This window comes from Mytilus edulis, chromosome 8 (genome assembly GCF_963676685.1).
Source record: "Mytilus edulis chromosome 8, xbMytEdul2.2, whole genome shotgun sequence".
In the NCBI taxonomy this organism is placed as follows: domain Eukaryota; kingdom Metazoa; phylum Mollusca; class Bivalvia; order Mytilida; family Mytilidae; genus Mytilus; species Mytilus edulis.
The window spans coordinates 8,846,781-8,860,966 of record NC_092351.1 but is presented as its reverse complement, the minus strand read 5'-3'; positions in this window follow the sequence as shown (position 1 = coordinate 8,860,966).

Genomic DNA, 14,186 nt, shown 5'->3' with positions numbered 1-14,186 from the left:
AACATAGAAAATGATAGTGCAGATGGGGCATGCGTGTACTGGGGACACATTCTTATGTATCTATACTTCTAAATCTAAAGACCGTTTTTATGTATGTTTTATATATAAAGGTATATATACTTGATAGGGCATACTGAAAATTTCACCCCTTTACATCTAGAATTGTAAAAGTGACGCCAACAAAATTCAAACTTGACTTGTGTTTTGTGGTTGCGTATAAGTTTCATAAAATTTGGTTCAGGCAAACTAAAGTAAGAGAACAGAAATCAATTTTGGGGTGTATGGACGTACGTACAAGTAAGAGACGTACATACTTACAGAAAATCAAAGAGCAGAATGCTCTGAGGGATACGATTGCCATATAGTTTTCATTGACACATGTATAGCAGTTCTGCCAACTTTTCATTAAGCAAATTCGTGAGATTTGTCCAAAATAGAAAAGATCAAAGAGGAAAAAATTGATCCAAGGATACTGCTGCAAAAAAGCATGAACAAGCGTGAGTCTCACGCATTTTTGGCAGCACTGGCCTTGATAGTCCACATAATTATGACGTCTTGAAAGGCTATTATATTTATTTATTTTTTGACGCCTTACTTCAACGTCGAAGTAAGGCTTCAAAGAAAAAAAATATAATAGCCTTCCAAGACGTCATAATTATTTGGACTATGGCATAAAACTTTGCTCAGTGCTTGGAGCACAAAAATCATGCTCGAAACAAGAAATCAAGCAATTTCATTGGTTGATTTTCGAGTATGAGTACAAAAAAACTGACCCAAAAGTTTTATGACCGCAAGGCCTGGTACAGCTGGATAGTATTATTTTCAAAACTAATTCAACTGCACATGCAAAGGTAATATAAATCTGAATAGTCACTCAACTTTAAAAATAGCTAATCCCGGATACAAGTGTACGAGCAATGTACTTATTGTGTTTTATTTGTGTGCTATCAATTCCAAGTTTACTTTCCACAGCAGTCACTGAGAGAGAGAGAGAAGGTATTTCCGTCAATTCATAGTTCGAGATTACTCTGATGTCCGACGGCTGATTTGCCAGACAAGCTGGGACCGTGGGGGACTTTTATGCTAGTATACTTAAATTACAAACTTAAATAGTCCCAGTCCCATATATTATATCAAGTATTATTGGATGCCGAATTGAATTTTAAATAGGTGCCGATTTGACTAGATGCCGAATTAACCAGGTGCCGATTTGACTTTTTCTATGGGTGCCGATTTGACCAGGTGCCGATTTGACTTGTACCCAGTAATCTCGGGACTATTCACTTCGTATCTTATCACCGTTAATTCTAGGAGGAACCCCATTTCCCAGTCCCTTATATTATATCAAATATTATTGGATGCCGAATTGACTTTTAAATAGGTGCCGATTTGACTAGATGCCGATTTAACCAGGTGCCGATTTGACTTTTTCTATGGGTGCCGATTTGACTTGTACCCAGCAAGGACGTATAACTAACTAATATACGTCCTTGTACCCAGTAATCTCGGGTACGCACTGAAACCCGGACCGGACCGGACTCCGGACCCGGACTTTGGTATGAAACCCGGACCCGGACCCGGACTGGCCGCCGGACTCGGACTTAATGCCGGACCCGGACTGTGGATTTTTTACCACTTTGATTTTTCGTCGGAAACATTAATAATAGACGTTTACCCGATAATCAACAAATTAATATTAGGCGAGTCCGGACTGTGACCTGATTTAACCCCGGACCAGGAGTATACGGATTGTATATAAATATACTAAATTATTTGTTTAATTGAAAGATTTTTTTCCCCTTTTTGCTTTTTACTTTTCCTTTATTCATTTCTCTATTTCGTAAGTTATTCAAATGTCATGGGAAAAATCAATAAACGATACTTAAGCGGCGTTCAACAATGTAATACACAATCTTGAACAGGTGAGTCCGGACTGTGACCTGACATGACCCCGGACTAACTTGAAGTTTACTATACCTGCGTGTATTGCATTACGACGACTAACTGTATGTAAACTGTTTATTGTCGTAAAGTATATTGACGGGACATTTGATCAAGCATGTAATACATCAGAAAGTTATAAGATATTTATCCGACATTAAACGAAAAAATTAAATGTAATAGGCAAGTCCGGATGGTGACCTGAAGTAACCCCGGTCTAGGTGTATTCGCAAACTATAGACATCGATAGAGAAATAAAACTTCACAAATTATTGGATGAGACGAACTTATTCATTTTTATTCATTCAACTTATTTCTTATTGGATTGTCGTCGGAAACATAAATAAAAGACGTTTACCCGAGAATCAACAAATTCATATTAGGTGAGTCCGGACCGTGACCTGATATAACCCCGGACCAGGAGTATAAGGATTGTATATGAATATACTAAATTATTTGTTTAAATGAAAAAAAAATTTCCCTTTTTGCTTTTTACTTTTCCTTTATTCATTTCTCTATTTCTTAAGTTATTCGATTGTCATCGGAAAAATCAATAAACAATACTTAAGCGGCGTTCAATAATGCCATACACAATCTTGAACAGGTGAGTCCGGTCTGTGACCTGACATGACCCCGGACTAGCTTGAAGTTTACTATACCTGTGTGTATTGCACTACGAGAACAATTGTATGTAAACTGTTTATTGTCGTAAAGTATGTTGACGGGACATTTGATTAAATCTGTAATACATAGGAAATGTAAAAGACATTTATCCGAGATTTAACGAAATAATCAAATGTTGGTCGTAGTAGTCGAGTCCAGATGGTGACCTGAAGTAACCCCGGACTCGTTGTATTCTATTATATATAAGTAGACATCGATAGAGATATGAAACTCTACACATTATTTGATGGAAATATGTTTTTCATTTTTATTCATTTAACTTTTTGCTTAACAAATTGTCATCGGAAAAATTAATTAAGAATTTTATCCGAGAATCAACGAAATAATACTAGGCGAGTCCGGACCGTGACCTGAAATAACCCCGGACTGGGAGTATACGAGTTATATATACATATACTGAATTAAGTGTTTAATTGAAAGATTGTATTTCCATTTTTCCTTTTTCTTTTTTCTTCATTTATTTGTCTATTTCTGTAATTATTTGATTATGATCGGAATGATCAATAAAAGACACTAAAGCAGCAATCAACCATGCAATACACAATCTTGAACAGGTGAGTCCGGCCTGTGACCTGACATGACCCCGGACTAGCTAGAAGTTTTCTATACCTGTGTGTATTGCACTATGATAACAATTGTATGTAAACTGTTTATTGTCGTAAAGTATGTTGACGGGACATTTGATTAAACCTGTAATACATAGGAAATGTAAAAGACATTTATCCGAGATTTAACGAAATAATCAAATGTTGGTCGTAGTAGTCTAGTCCGGATGGTGACCTGAAGTAACCCCGGACTCGTTGTATTCTATTATATATAAGTAGACATCGATAGAGATATGAAACTCTACACATTATTTGATAGAAATATGTTTTTCATTTTTATTCATTTAACTTTTTGCTTAACAAATTGTCATCGGAAAAATTAATTAAGAATTTTATCCGAGAATCAACGAAATAATACTAGGCGAGTCCGGACCGTGACCTGAAATAACCCCGGACTGGGAGTATACGAGTTATATATACATATACTGAATTAAGTGTTTATTTGAAAGATTGTATTTCCATTTTTCTTTTTCTTTTTTCTTCATTTATTTGTCTATTTCTGTAATTATTTGATTATGATCGGAATGATCAATAAAAGACACTAAAGCAGCAATCAACCATGCAATACACAATCTTGAACAGGTGAGTCCGGCCTGTGACCTGACATGACCCCGGACTAGCTTGAAGTTTTCTATACCTGTGTGTATTGCACTATGATAACTAACTGTATGTAAACTGTTTATTGTCGTAAAGTATGTTGACGGAACTGTTCCACATTTGATTAAACCTGTAATACATAGGAAATGTAAAAGACATTTATCCGAGATTTAACGAAATAATCAAATGTTGGTCGTAGTAGTCGAGTCCGGATGGTGACCTGAAGTAACCCCGGACTCGGTGTATTCTATTATATATTAGTAGACATCGATAGAGATATAAAACTTCACACATTATTTAATGGAAATATGTTTTTTTCATTTTTATTCATTTAAATTTTTGCTTTTCAAATTGTCATCGGAAAAATTAACAAAAGACTTTTATCCGAGAATCAACGAAATAATACTAGGCGAGTCCGGACCGTCAACATACTTTACGACAATAAACAGTTTACATACAATTGTTATCTTAGTGCAATACACACAGGTAAAGGAAACTTCAAGCTAGTCCGGGGTCATGTCAGGTCACAGGCCAAACTCACCTGTTCAAGATTGTGTATTGCATTGTTGAACGCCGCTTAAGTGTTGTTTATTGATTTTTCCGATGACAATCGAATAACTTAAGAAATAGAGAAATGAATAAAGGAAATGTAAAAAGCAAAAAGGGAAAAAAAAATTTCATTTAAACAAATAATTTAGTATAATCATATACAATCCGTATACTCCTGGTCCGGGGTTATATCAGGTCACAGTCCGGACTAGCCTACACTGTAAACCTAAGTGTTAATAAATAGAACACTGCTTGAACGCTTTTTTGTAACACTTTTTGAACGTGTAATGGTGTTCCAAATGTTTACACTAGTGTTCATCAAATGAATGCGAGGTGTTCAGTTTTTAATGCCTTTGTGTTTCATTTTTGAACACTTGATGTTAGAGACCTTAACACTAGTGTTCAACGATTTAACGTGTCCGAATGTTCAAAATCTTAATACGTCGACGCGTTCAACAGCCATGTAACACTTTTTGAACACACAGAACATGTTTAAAAACCAAAATGATAAGATTCAGAACACCAGACGTTTACATTCAGAACAGTTGACATAGGTGTTCAAATGTGGAACATGTTCTATTGTTAAGGGTTTATAATTTTCCATATGAACTAAACTTAATTAAACTGTTATAAAAACTATACTCAATCAGGCAAAATACAACAATAAAACATATTTTAACAAGTAATTCTTTATATAATCAAATGAACATATATTTAAGAAAAGTACACAAGAATACCTTATGAAATCACAAGTAACTGTCAGTGAAATTACATACATAATGTTTTTAGGCTGACTTAAATATATCACAAATGATGATTTTCCCCTGCATGTATACATAACAAGATAGTTGCTACATCATGTGCATCCTAACAAAAAACCATGTCAATGTGATAAGAAGATAGTTTATGATACAGATATTTGTCACAATGAAAGTTTAAAAGTTTGCAAATTCCAACAGTTCTTGTACGATCACATACAATGTACGCTCCACTTTTCAGTGCGTTTTCACTTAAAGCTATCAACTGGGTGGCATTTTATGTGTTGTTATCAACTTCCAATGTCAATATCCTCCACAACAAGTGAATGTCTTTGAGCCTATATATCCTGCAAAATAAAATTTAAAATTAATAGAAGAGAGTTTTAAATTTCATACAGCATCAAATTATGCAATGGTTGTTATGCTTTAATTTCGATATATACTAGAGTACAAATTGATATTCTATGGCAGTGAAATGCAAGTTTTGACATTATTAATTACAAAAGTCGATTTCTTGACCTAAGGTATACAGATATAGAAATGATACACCTACATAAGCTAATATATATATATATATATATATATATATATATATATATTGTTATACCTTTTTGACACCTTTCTTTTTTCCAACACTTTATAGCATGCAGAAATGACCTTTGTGGGATTATTGGCTACCGGTTCCTAATTCAAACATTTCAATCTAACGATTCCTGCAAATAAAAAAAAAACACGAATGCATTTTCTAAGTCAAAAATGGTGTTCTAAATGTTTACACTAGTGTTCATTATTTGAATGTGTGGTGTTCAGTTTTTAATGCCTTTGTGTTTCATTTTTGGACACTTGATGTTAGAGTTTTTAACACTGAGTGTTCATCAATTGAATGTGTGGTGTTCAGTTTCTAATGCCTTTGTGTTTCATTTTTGAACACTTCCTGTTAGAGTTCTTAACACTTAATTGTTCATCAATTGAATGTGTGGTGTTCAGTTTTTAATGCCTTTGTGTTTCATTTTTGAACACTTGATGTTAAAGTTCTTAACACTTAGTGATCAGCTAATATACGTGGATGTCAAACATTATCATTTATTCCGTATGACAGACTGGTTATTTATCAGTTTAGGAAATCATCAGAACAAAGCCGACAGTTATTTACGTTTAATCTAAATCCTGTTCTTTAATTCGTCTTATGTTGAATATTGAAAATTTGGATATAACAGTTATGAATATTTGACAAATATATATCTGACATAAGAAAATAACAAGGAAGCCATCGAACTACCTATAGAGATTATCCTAACTTGTTACTCACTTCTTTCCTGTTCATGTGGGATAGAAGTCCCTTCTCTAGCTCTCTTCTTTATGTGTATCCATTCTTCGTTTAACCGCCTAAATCACCAGCCGATATCTGTTTCCGGTATTTGGTACCTGGTATAATTTTTTTAACGCGAGGTGTTCAAAATTTCGAACGATTTGAACACTGATTGAACATGTAATGTTAATAAACTGAACGGATCATGAAATAAGATAAACATCGACATATTTTTATTACGATATCATCATAACAGGCCTCATTGATATGCATAATTATGTCACTTATAAGTAAAACTAGTAATAATAATCAAATAAGTTCATAAACTATACATATATGCCAACTTTGAAGTTTAATATTTCACAAGTACTAAATTATTGGTAAAAAAATTACAAGATCATCATCCTGCGTATACATTCATATTTTTTAATGAATTTCTTTGTAAATTTGCCAATTAGAAGGATAGAAAATCGGACAAACAACTATCTTCTTTTTTAGATCAGAATTTGAACACCGGTGTTCACTGTGTCTGAACACACATGTTAATATTGTAAACACAAACGTTAAAACTTTGAACACGTCTCTAAGCATGAACATATGACGTTAAAATATTGAACATTCAGTGTACAAATTTTGAACGCGTCCGGACGCGTCAGGCGTCAGGTATATTTACAGTGTACTATTAATTTGTTGATTCTCGGGTAAACATCTTTTATTAATGTTTCCGACGACAATCCAATAAGAAATAAGTTGAATGAATAAAAATGAATAAGTTCGTCTCATCCAATAATTTGTGAAGTTTTATTTCTCTATCGATGTCTATAGTTTGCGAATACACCTAGTCCGGGGTTACTTCAGGTCACCATCCGGACTCGCCTATAACATTTAATTTTTTCGTTAAATGTCGGATAAATATCTTATAACTTTCTTATGTATTACATGCTTGATCAAATGTCCCGTCAATATACTTTACGACAATAAACAGTTTATATATAGTCGTCGTAATGCAATACACGCAGGTATAGTAAACTTTAAGCTAGTCCGGGGTCATGTCAGGTCACAGTCCGGACTCACCTGTTCAAGATTGTGTATTACATTGTTGAACGCCGCTTAAGTGTCGTTTATTGATTTTTCCAATGACAATCGAATAACTTACGAAATAGAGAAATGAATAAAGGAAAAGTAAAAAGCAAAAAGGGGAAAAAAATCTTTCAATTAAACAAATAATTTAGTATATTTATATACAATCCGTATACTCCTGGTCCGGGGTTATATCAGGTCACAGTCCGGACTCGCCTAATATTAATTTGTTGATTATCGGGTAAACATCTTTTATTAATGTTTCCGACGAAAAATCAAAGTGGTAAAAAATCCACAGTCCGGGTCCGGCATTAAGTCCGGGTCCGGCGGCCAGTCCGGGTCCGGGTCCGGGTTTCATACCAAAGTCCGGGTCCGGAGTCCGGTCCGGTCCGGGTTTCAGTGCGTACCGTAATCTCGGACTATTCACTTCGTATCTTTTCACCGTTATATTCTAGGAGGAACCCCATTTCTAACTCTTTAATTATTAATTTCCTTTGGGTCAGTGGACATGAATCCTTCCGTACACACTCCTCTGTTTAAATTGAGATCGTTCTTAATATAATACGACGTTTATCGACATCTAACGAGTTAATTTTTTCTTGACGGAAAATACTTCTGAAAGGGAGACAACTCGAAAAGATAATATGGAAGACTCCATTTCGGCTAAAGGGGTGTTATAGGTAAAACTTCATTGATTTTAATTTAAATGATGCATATGATTTTAAATTATGCAACAATATTAAACCCTCAATAGCAGGCAGACATAGAAAGAATCCAATGAGTTTCAAATTAATTAATAAGCGGGGAATCCAAAACAACCACTCAATCTGATACCCCTTGAAATCAAGAAAACTATACGCATGCGCATTAATACATAAACAAACCCGCGACTTGCGATTTGGAACAAGAACGTTTATTTAATTTATGATATGATGAATGAGTCTCAATTTCTTTATGAGAGTACAGTATCAGTTTCATAACGGTAAAATATAGAAAACTCCGCTTCAGTTCTTATATTCATGACAGAAATAGAATTATCGGAATTCAAAGAACTCTCGCATTTATCAAAACTGGGGAATTCCCTCTGACGTGTTTCTAAATTTATAAAAACACTAAATATAAATACTGCTTAATTCTGATTTTCCGTGTTGTTAAAAACACGCATATAAGTCAAGGGAAAAATCAAACATGAAGATTATGAGAAGAACATTACAGGAAAGTTGTTTATGTTCAATCCTTTTGCTTGTTTTTACCTTTTAAAGCAAGACAATCATAAGAATCTGAGATGTTGCTGAATGTTTAGAATAAAACAGTTGACGTGAGGGAATGAGCCCTGAGTCAACGGTAAAAGTCTACAGATTGCTTAAAAGCAATCGTATCCCAAAAACAAGGATAAAACTCAATATGGTGGGGGCATAACAATAGTAGTATGACCTCAGGAATAAAAAAGTTTATATATACTAGATTCATACAATGTTAATCTGAGGTACACGTGCTTATAACCCTGAAACACATTTTAGTTGCTGCTGCGTAATTGCCATTGAGGCAATGACATTTGAGATTTTTGTTTTAAGCCATTTATTTAATCATTGCCTCTGTGGGGACACATTATTAATTATAGGTCAATCTTAAAAAATCATACTGCCCCAGGAATAAAGTGAGGATAAAAAGTTCTGGATCCGCCACTGCATTGTTAAGCACTAAGAAAGTCATTTTGCTAGTACATGGACAAATGTTATTAAATCATTATAATAATTTCTACAGCACTTGTCTTTAGCTTGATCTCTGTCTTGATACACTGAACTATAATATTCTTAGAAGTAGTTGATGACTCAGTTGCTTTTAAATTATACGGATGCTATGAAACTAATTGTCATTAAGACAATGTTTTTTCTGTTGTCAGTATGATCCAGTTGAACATGCTGAACGAGTGAAGGTCCTTATATCCACATTGGAATGTGAAACAGTTAGTACTTAACGAATTAAAAGTTTTCAAATGATTTTTGGCATCAAAACTTTCAGATCGATGTCAGTTTGACAAAAACAATGCATTTTTCTATTTATTTCTATAAGCCGGTATTTACCTTTAATCGTCCTTGGCGTGAGACATAAGCCATATAATTATCGATTATTTTATATTCTATCACCTGTGTATTGTTAAAATAAATGAAACCATTATCACTTGTCAATTATCCGACAATTTTGTCAAATATTAACTTGTTCTCGCATACCGGACTCTTTCGATGCACTCGGGCTTTTACTTATTCAATAATAAACAGTTGTAAATATCGTACATATAGTAAAAAATAGTGCGGGAAAATGTTCATTCATGAAATATTCATGAATGAAACGCCGTCTCGCGTAGATTTCTTTGATTTTCTCTTCAGCCAATGGCCGGTCCGCAAAGTAGTGTTTGTGATACTTATTTTCAATATGAAGCTAAATTCATCTGAATTGTCGTTGAACATTCATTCCTTATTTTATTCAAGCTGTAATCTTTTCAAAAGAGTAGCAACTCAAAGTATCCAAGAATCAGAAGTCGAACACTAGCACTAGTACTACATTATCTTGGAGCAGAACATTGGGATAGTCTGTCTCACCGGAAGTTGAGGCCGACGCCTAAGGAAAGTAGCAATAGCAAGCTATAGCAAACTTTCCAAAAACGAAGACTTTGCAAACAACCCCTCTGAATTGCTCCAAAAGTGACACCCGTCGTGTTGCTCATGTTAGTACAAACCCGGTAATTAGTTTTATTCGATAGGTCATATTCATGAACTAGAGGCTCTCAAGAGCCTGTATCGCTCACCTGATTCTACTTGGGTTTTTGAAATCATATGAAAAAATATAAAATTTGGCTAAAAGTGACAACACAACCTCATTGATAAGGAAAGGAACATGTTTAATTTCATTCAAAAGTCCCCCACTGGCGGCCATCTTGGATGGTGGATCGGCTACAAAGTAACAATACTTGGTCAGCACCTCATAAGGAACATTCATGCCATGTTTGGTTTTATTCCATTCAGTGGTTCTCTAAAAGAAGTCATTTGTATGCATTTCCCATAGGGTCCTATGTTAAACTAAGTCCCCTGCTGGCGGCCATCTTGGATAATGGATCTGCTACAAAGTAACAACACTTGGTCAGCACCTCATAAGGAACATTCATGCAATGTTTAGTTTTATTCCATTCAGTGGTTCTCTAAAAGAAGTCATTTGTATGCATTTCCAATAGGGTCCTATGTTAAACTAAGTCCCTGCTGGCGGCCATCTTGGATAATGGATCGGCTACAAAGTAGCAGCACTTGGTCAGCACCACATTAGGAACATTCATGCCATGTTTGATTTCATTCCATTCAGTGGTTCTCTAAAAGAAGTCATTTGTATGCATTTCCCATAGGGTCCTATGTTAAACTAAGTCCCATGCTTGCGGCCATCTTGGATGATGGATGGGCTACAAAGAAACAACACATGGTCAGCACGGCATAAGGAACATTCATGCAATGTTTGGTTTCATTCCATTCAGTTGTTCTCTAAAAGAAGTCATTTGTATGCATTTCCCATAGGGTCCTATGTTAAACTAAGTCCCCCGCTGGCGTCCATCTTGGATAATGGATCGGCTACAAAGTAACAACACTTGGTCAGCACCACATTAGGAACATTCATGCCATGTTTGATTTCATTCCATTCAGTGGTTCTCTAAAAGAAGTCATTTGTATGCATTTCCCATAGGGTCCTATGTTAAACTAAGTCCCCCGCTGGCGGCCATCTTGGATGATGGATTGGCTACAAAGTAACAACACTTGGTCAGCACTCCATAAGGAACATTCATGCTATGTTTGGTTTCATTCCATTTAGTGGTTCTCTAAAAGAAGTCATTTGTATGCATTTCCCATAGGGTCCTATGTTAAACTAAGTCCCCCGCTGGCGGCCATCTTGGATGATGGATCGGCTACAAAGTAACAACACTTGGTCAGCACTCCATAAGGAACATTCATGCTATGTTTGGTTTCATTCCATTTAGTGGTTCTCTAGAAGAAGTCATTTGTATGCATTTCCCATAGGGTCCTATGTTAAACTAAGTCCCCCGCTGGCGGCCATCTTGGATGATGGATCGGCTACAAAGTAACAACACTTGGTCAGCACCCCATAAGGAACAATCATGCTATGTTTGGTTTTATTCCATTCAGTGGTTCTCTAAAAGAAGTCATTTGTATGCATTTCCCATAGGGTCCTATGTTAAACTAAGTTCCTGGCTGGCGGCCATCTTGGATGATGGATCGACAACAAAGTAACAACACTTGGTCAGCACCTCATAAGGAACATTCATGCCATGTTTGGTTTCATTCCATTCAGTGGTTCTCTAGAGGAAGTCATTTGTATGCATTTCCCATAGGGTCCTATGTTAAACTAAGTCCCCCGCTGGCGGCCATCTTGGATGATGGATCGGCAACAAAGTAACAATACTTGGTCAGCACCTCATAAGGAACATTCATGCCATGTTTGGTTTCATTCAATTCAGTGGTTCTCTAAAAGAAGTCATTTGTATGCATTTCCCATAGGGTCCTATGTTAAACTAAGTCCCCTGCTGGCGGCCATCTTGGATGATGGATCGACTACAAAGTAACAACACTTGGTCAGCACCCCATAAGGAACATTCATGCTATGTTTTGTTTTATTCCATTCAGTGGTTCTCTAAAAGAAGTCATTTGTATGCATTTCCCATAGGGTCCTATGTTAAACTAAGTCCCCGGCTAGCAGCCATCTTGGATGATGGATCGGCAACAAAGTAACAACACTTGGTCAGTACCTCATAAGGAACATTCATGCCATGTTTGGTTTCATTCCATTCAGTGGTTCTCTAAAAGAAGTCATTTGTATGCATTTCCCATAGGGTCCTATGTTAAACTAAGTCCCCCGCTGGCGGCCATCTTGGATGATGGATCGGCTACAAAGTAACAACACTTAGTCAGCACCTCATAAGGAACATTCATGCCATGTTTGGTTCCATTCCATTCAGTGGTTCTCTAGAAGAAGTTCAAAATGTAAATTGTTAACGACGACGACGACGGACGACGACGGACGACGACGGACGACGGACGCCAAGTGGTGAGAAAAGCTCACTTGGCCCTTCGGGCCAGGTGAGCTAAAAAGGAACGGAATTATAGTTCCAACAAACCAAACATATCCACTATCATCTGTGAAACGGATAATAGTAACGGTCAACCAACTGGTGATGGCGTTGGTAAAATTTATGAAGATATGATTTAAACTTCACCATTTTGAACTCTTGGTTTGATGGCTTCATTGTGAGCAGCACAATCCTATCAAGGAAATCATAATAGGAAATACAAGCCCGGGAATATCATATCAATTGGAAGATATATACTCCGTATGCAGGCCCTGATGGAATATTACCACATAGAAATCATGATAGGAAATACAAGCCCGGGAATATCGTATCAATTGGAAGATATATACTCTGTATGCAGGCCCTGATGGAATGTTGCCACATAGAAATCATGATAGGAAGTACAAGCCCGGGAATATCATATCAATTGGAAGATATATACTCCGTATGCAGGCCCTGATGGAATGTTGCCACATAGAAATCATGATAGGAAATACAAGCCCGGGAATATCGTATCAATTGGAAGATATATACTCTGTATGCAGGCCCTGATGGAATGTTGCTACATAGAAATGAAAAGTTCACTATTGGGAAGCAGAAATCATCTCTTTTGTTTTAAAGGTTTTTTTTTATTCGACCCTCATTGTCAATTTCTAGATGTAAGTCAAGATATGAGACCGACTTAACTGTATCTATTGTATCCTTTATCTCTAATTCAATGGGATAGACACCTTCAACATAGTAACCAAATTTTGAAGTAAGGGTTACATGGGAAGTATAGGCACATCAGATAAATAACTTCATGGAGTACATCAAATTCCAAAAAACTATAATGAAAAAAAAACCCAATAAACACAGCCACTATCATTTAAGGTTATTGTAGTTATCTCTGATAAATATAAAGTACCGAACTAATAAAATAAATTAATTGAGATGAAAAGTTGTCTTTTGCATAATTAAAGCTGCCATTTTTTTACACAAGGAACTAGCATACATATTGAAACAGATGATTGATAAAACAGTTTGCTTATATTAAATGTGAATGAAGTGAATACAATTATACATGACCCTTTAAAAAATAATGAGTCTTTATTGCCAATATATCCACTATAAATTTTAGATTTCGATACCTTATTATGGATTTCGGTAATTTGAGGAATTAAAGGTATTCAATGTACACAACTTTATATCATAAAATTGAAAATGGAAATGGGGAATGTGTCAACAAGACAATAACCCAACAAAAGAGCAGACAAACAGCTGAAGACCACGAATGGGTCTTAAATACAGCATTATTAGGAGGAGTGCTTCAGCTGGCCCCTAAACAAAAATGTGTACTAGTTCAGTGATAATGGACATCATACTCAACTCTGAAAATATATAAAAGAAACTAAAATTGAAAATACTACAAGACTTGACATGTTTTATGAAATCTCGGGTCAACATGGTTAACATCAGATGGTTATTGCCTACCGTAGTATTTTAAAAGAACAGAAAAGTATACCCAAGTGTTTTAATACTCTTTAAGTAAAAAATAA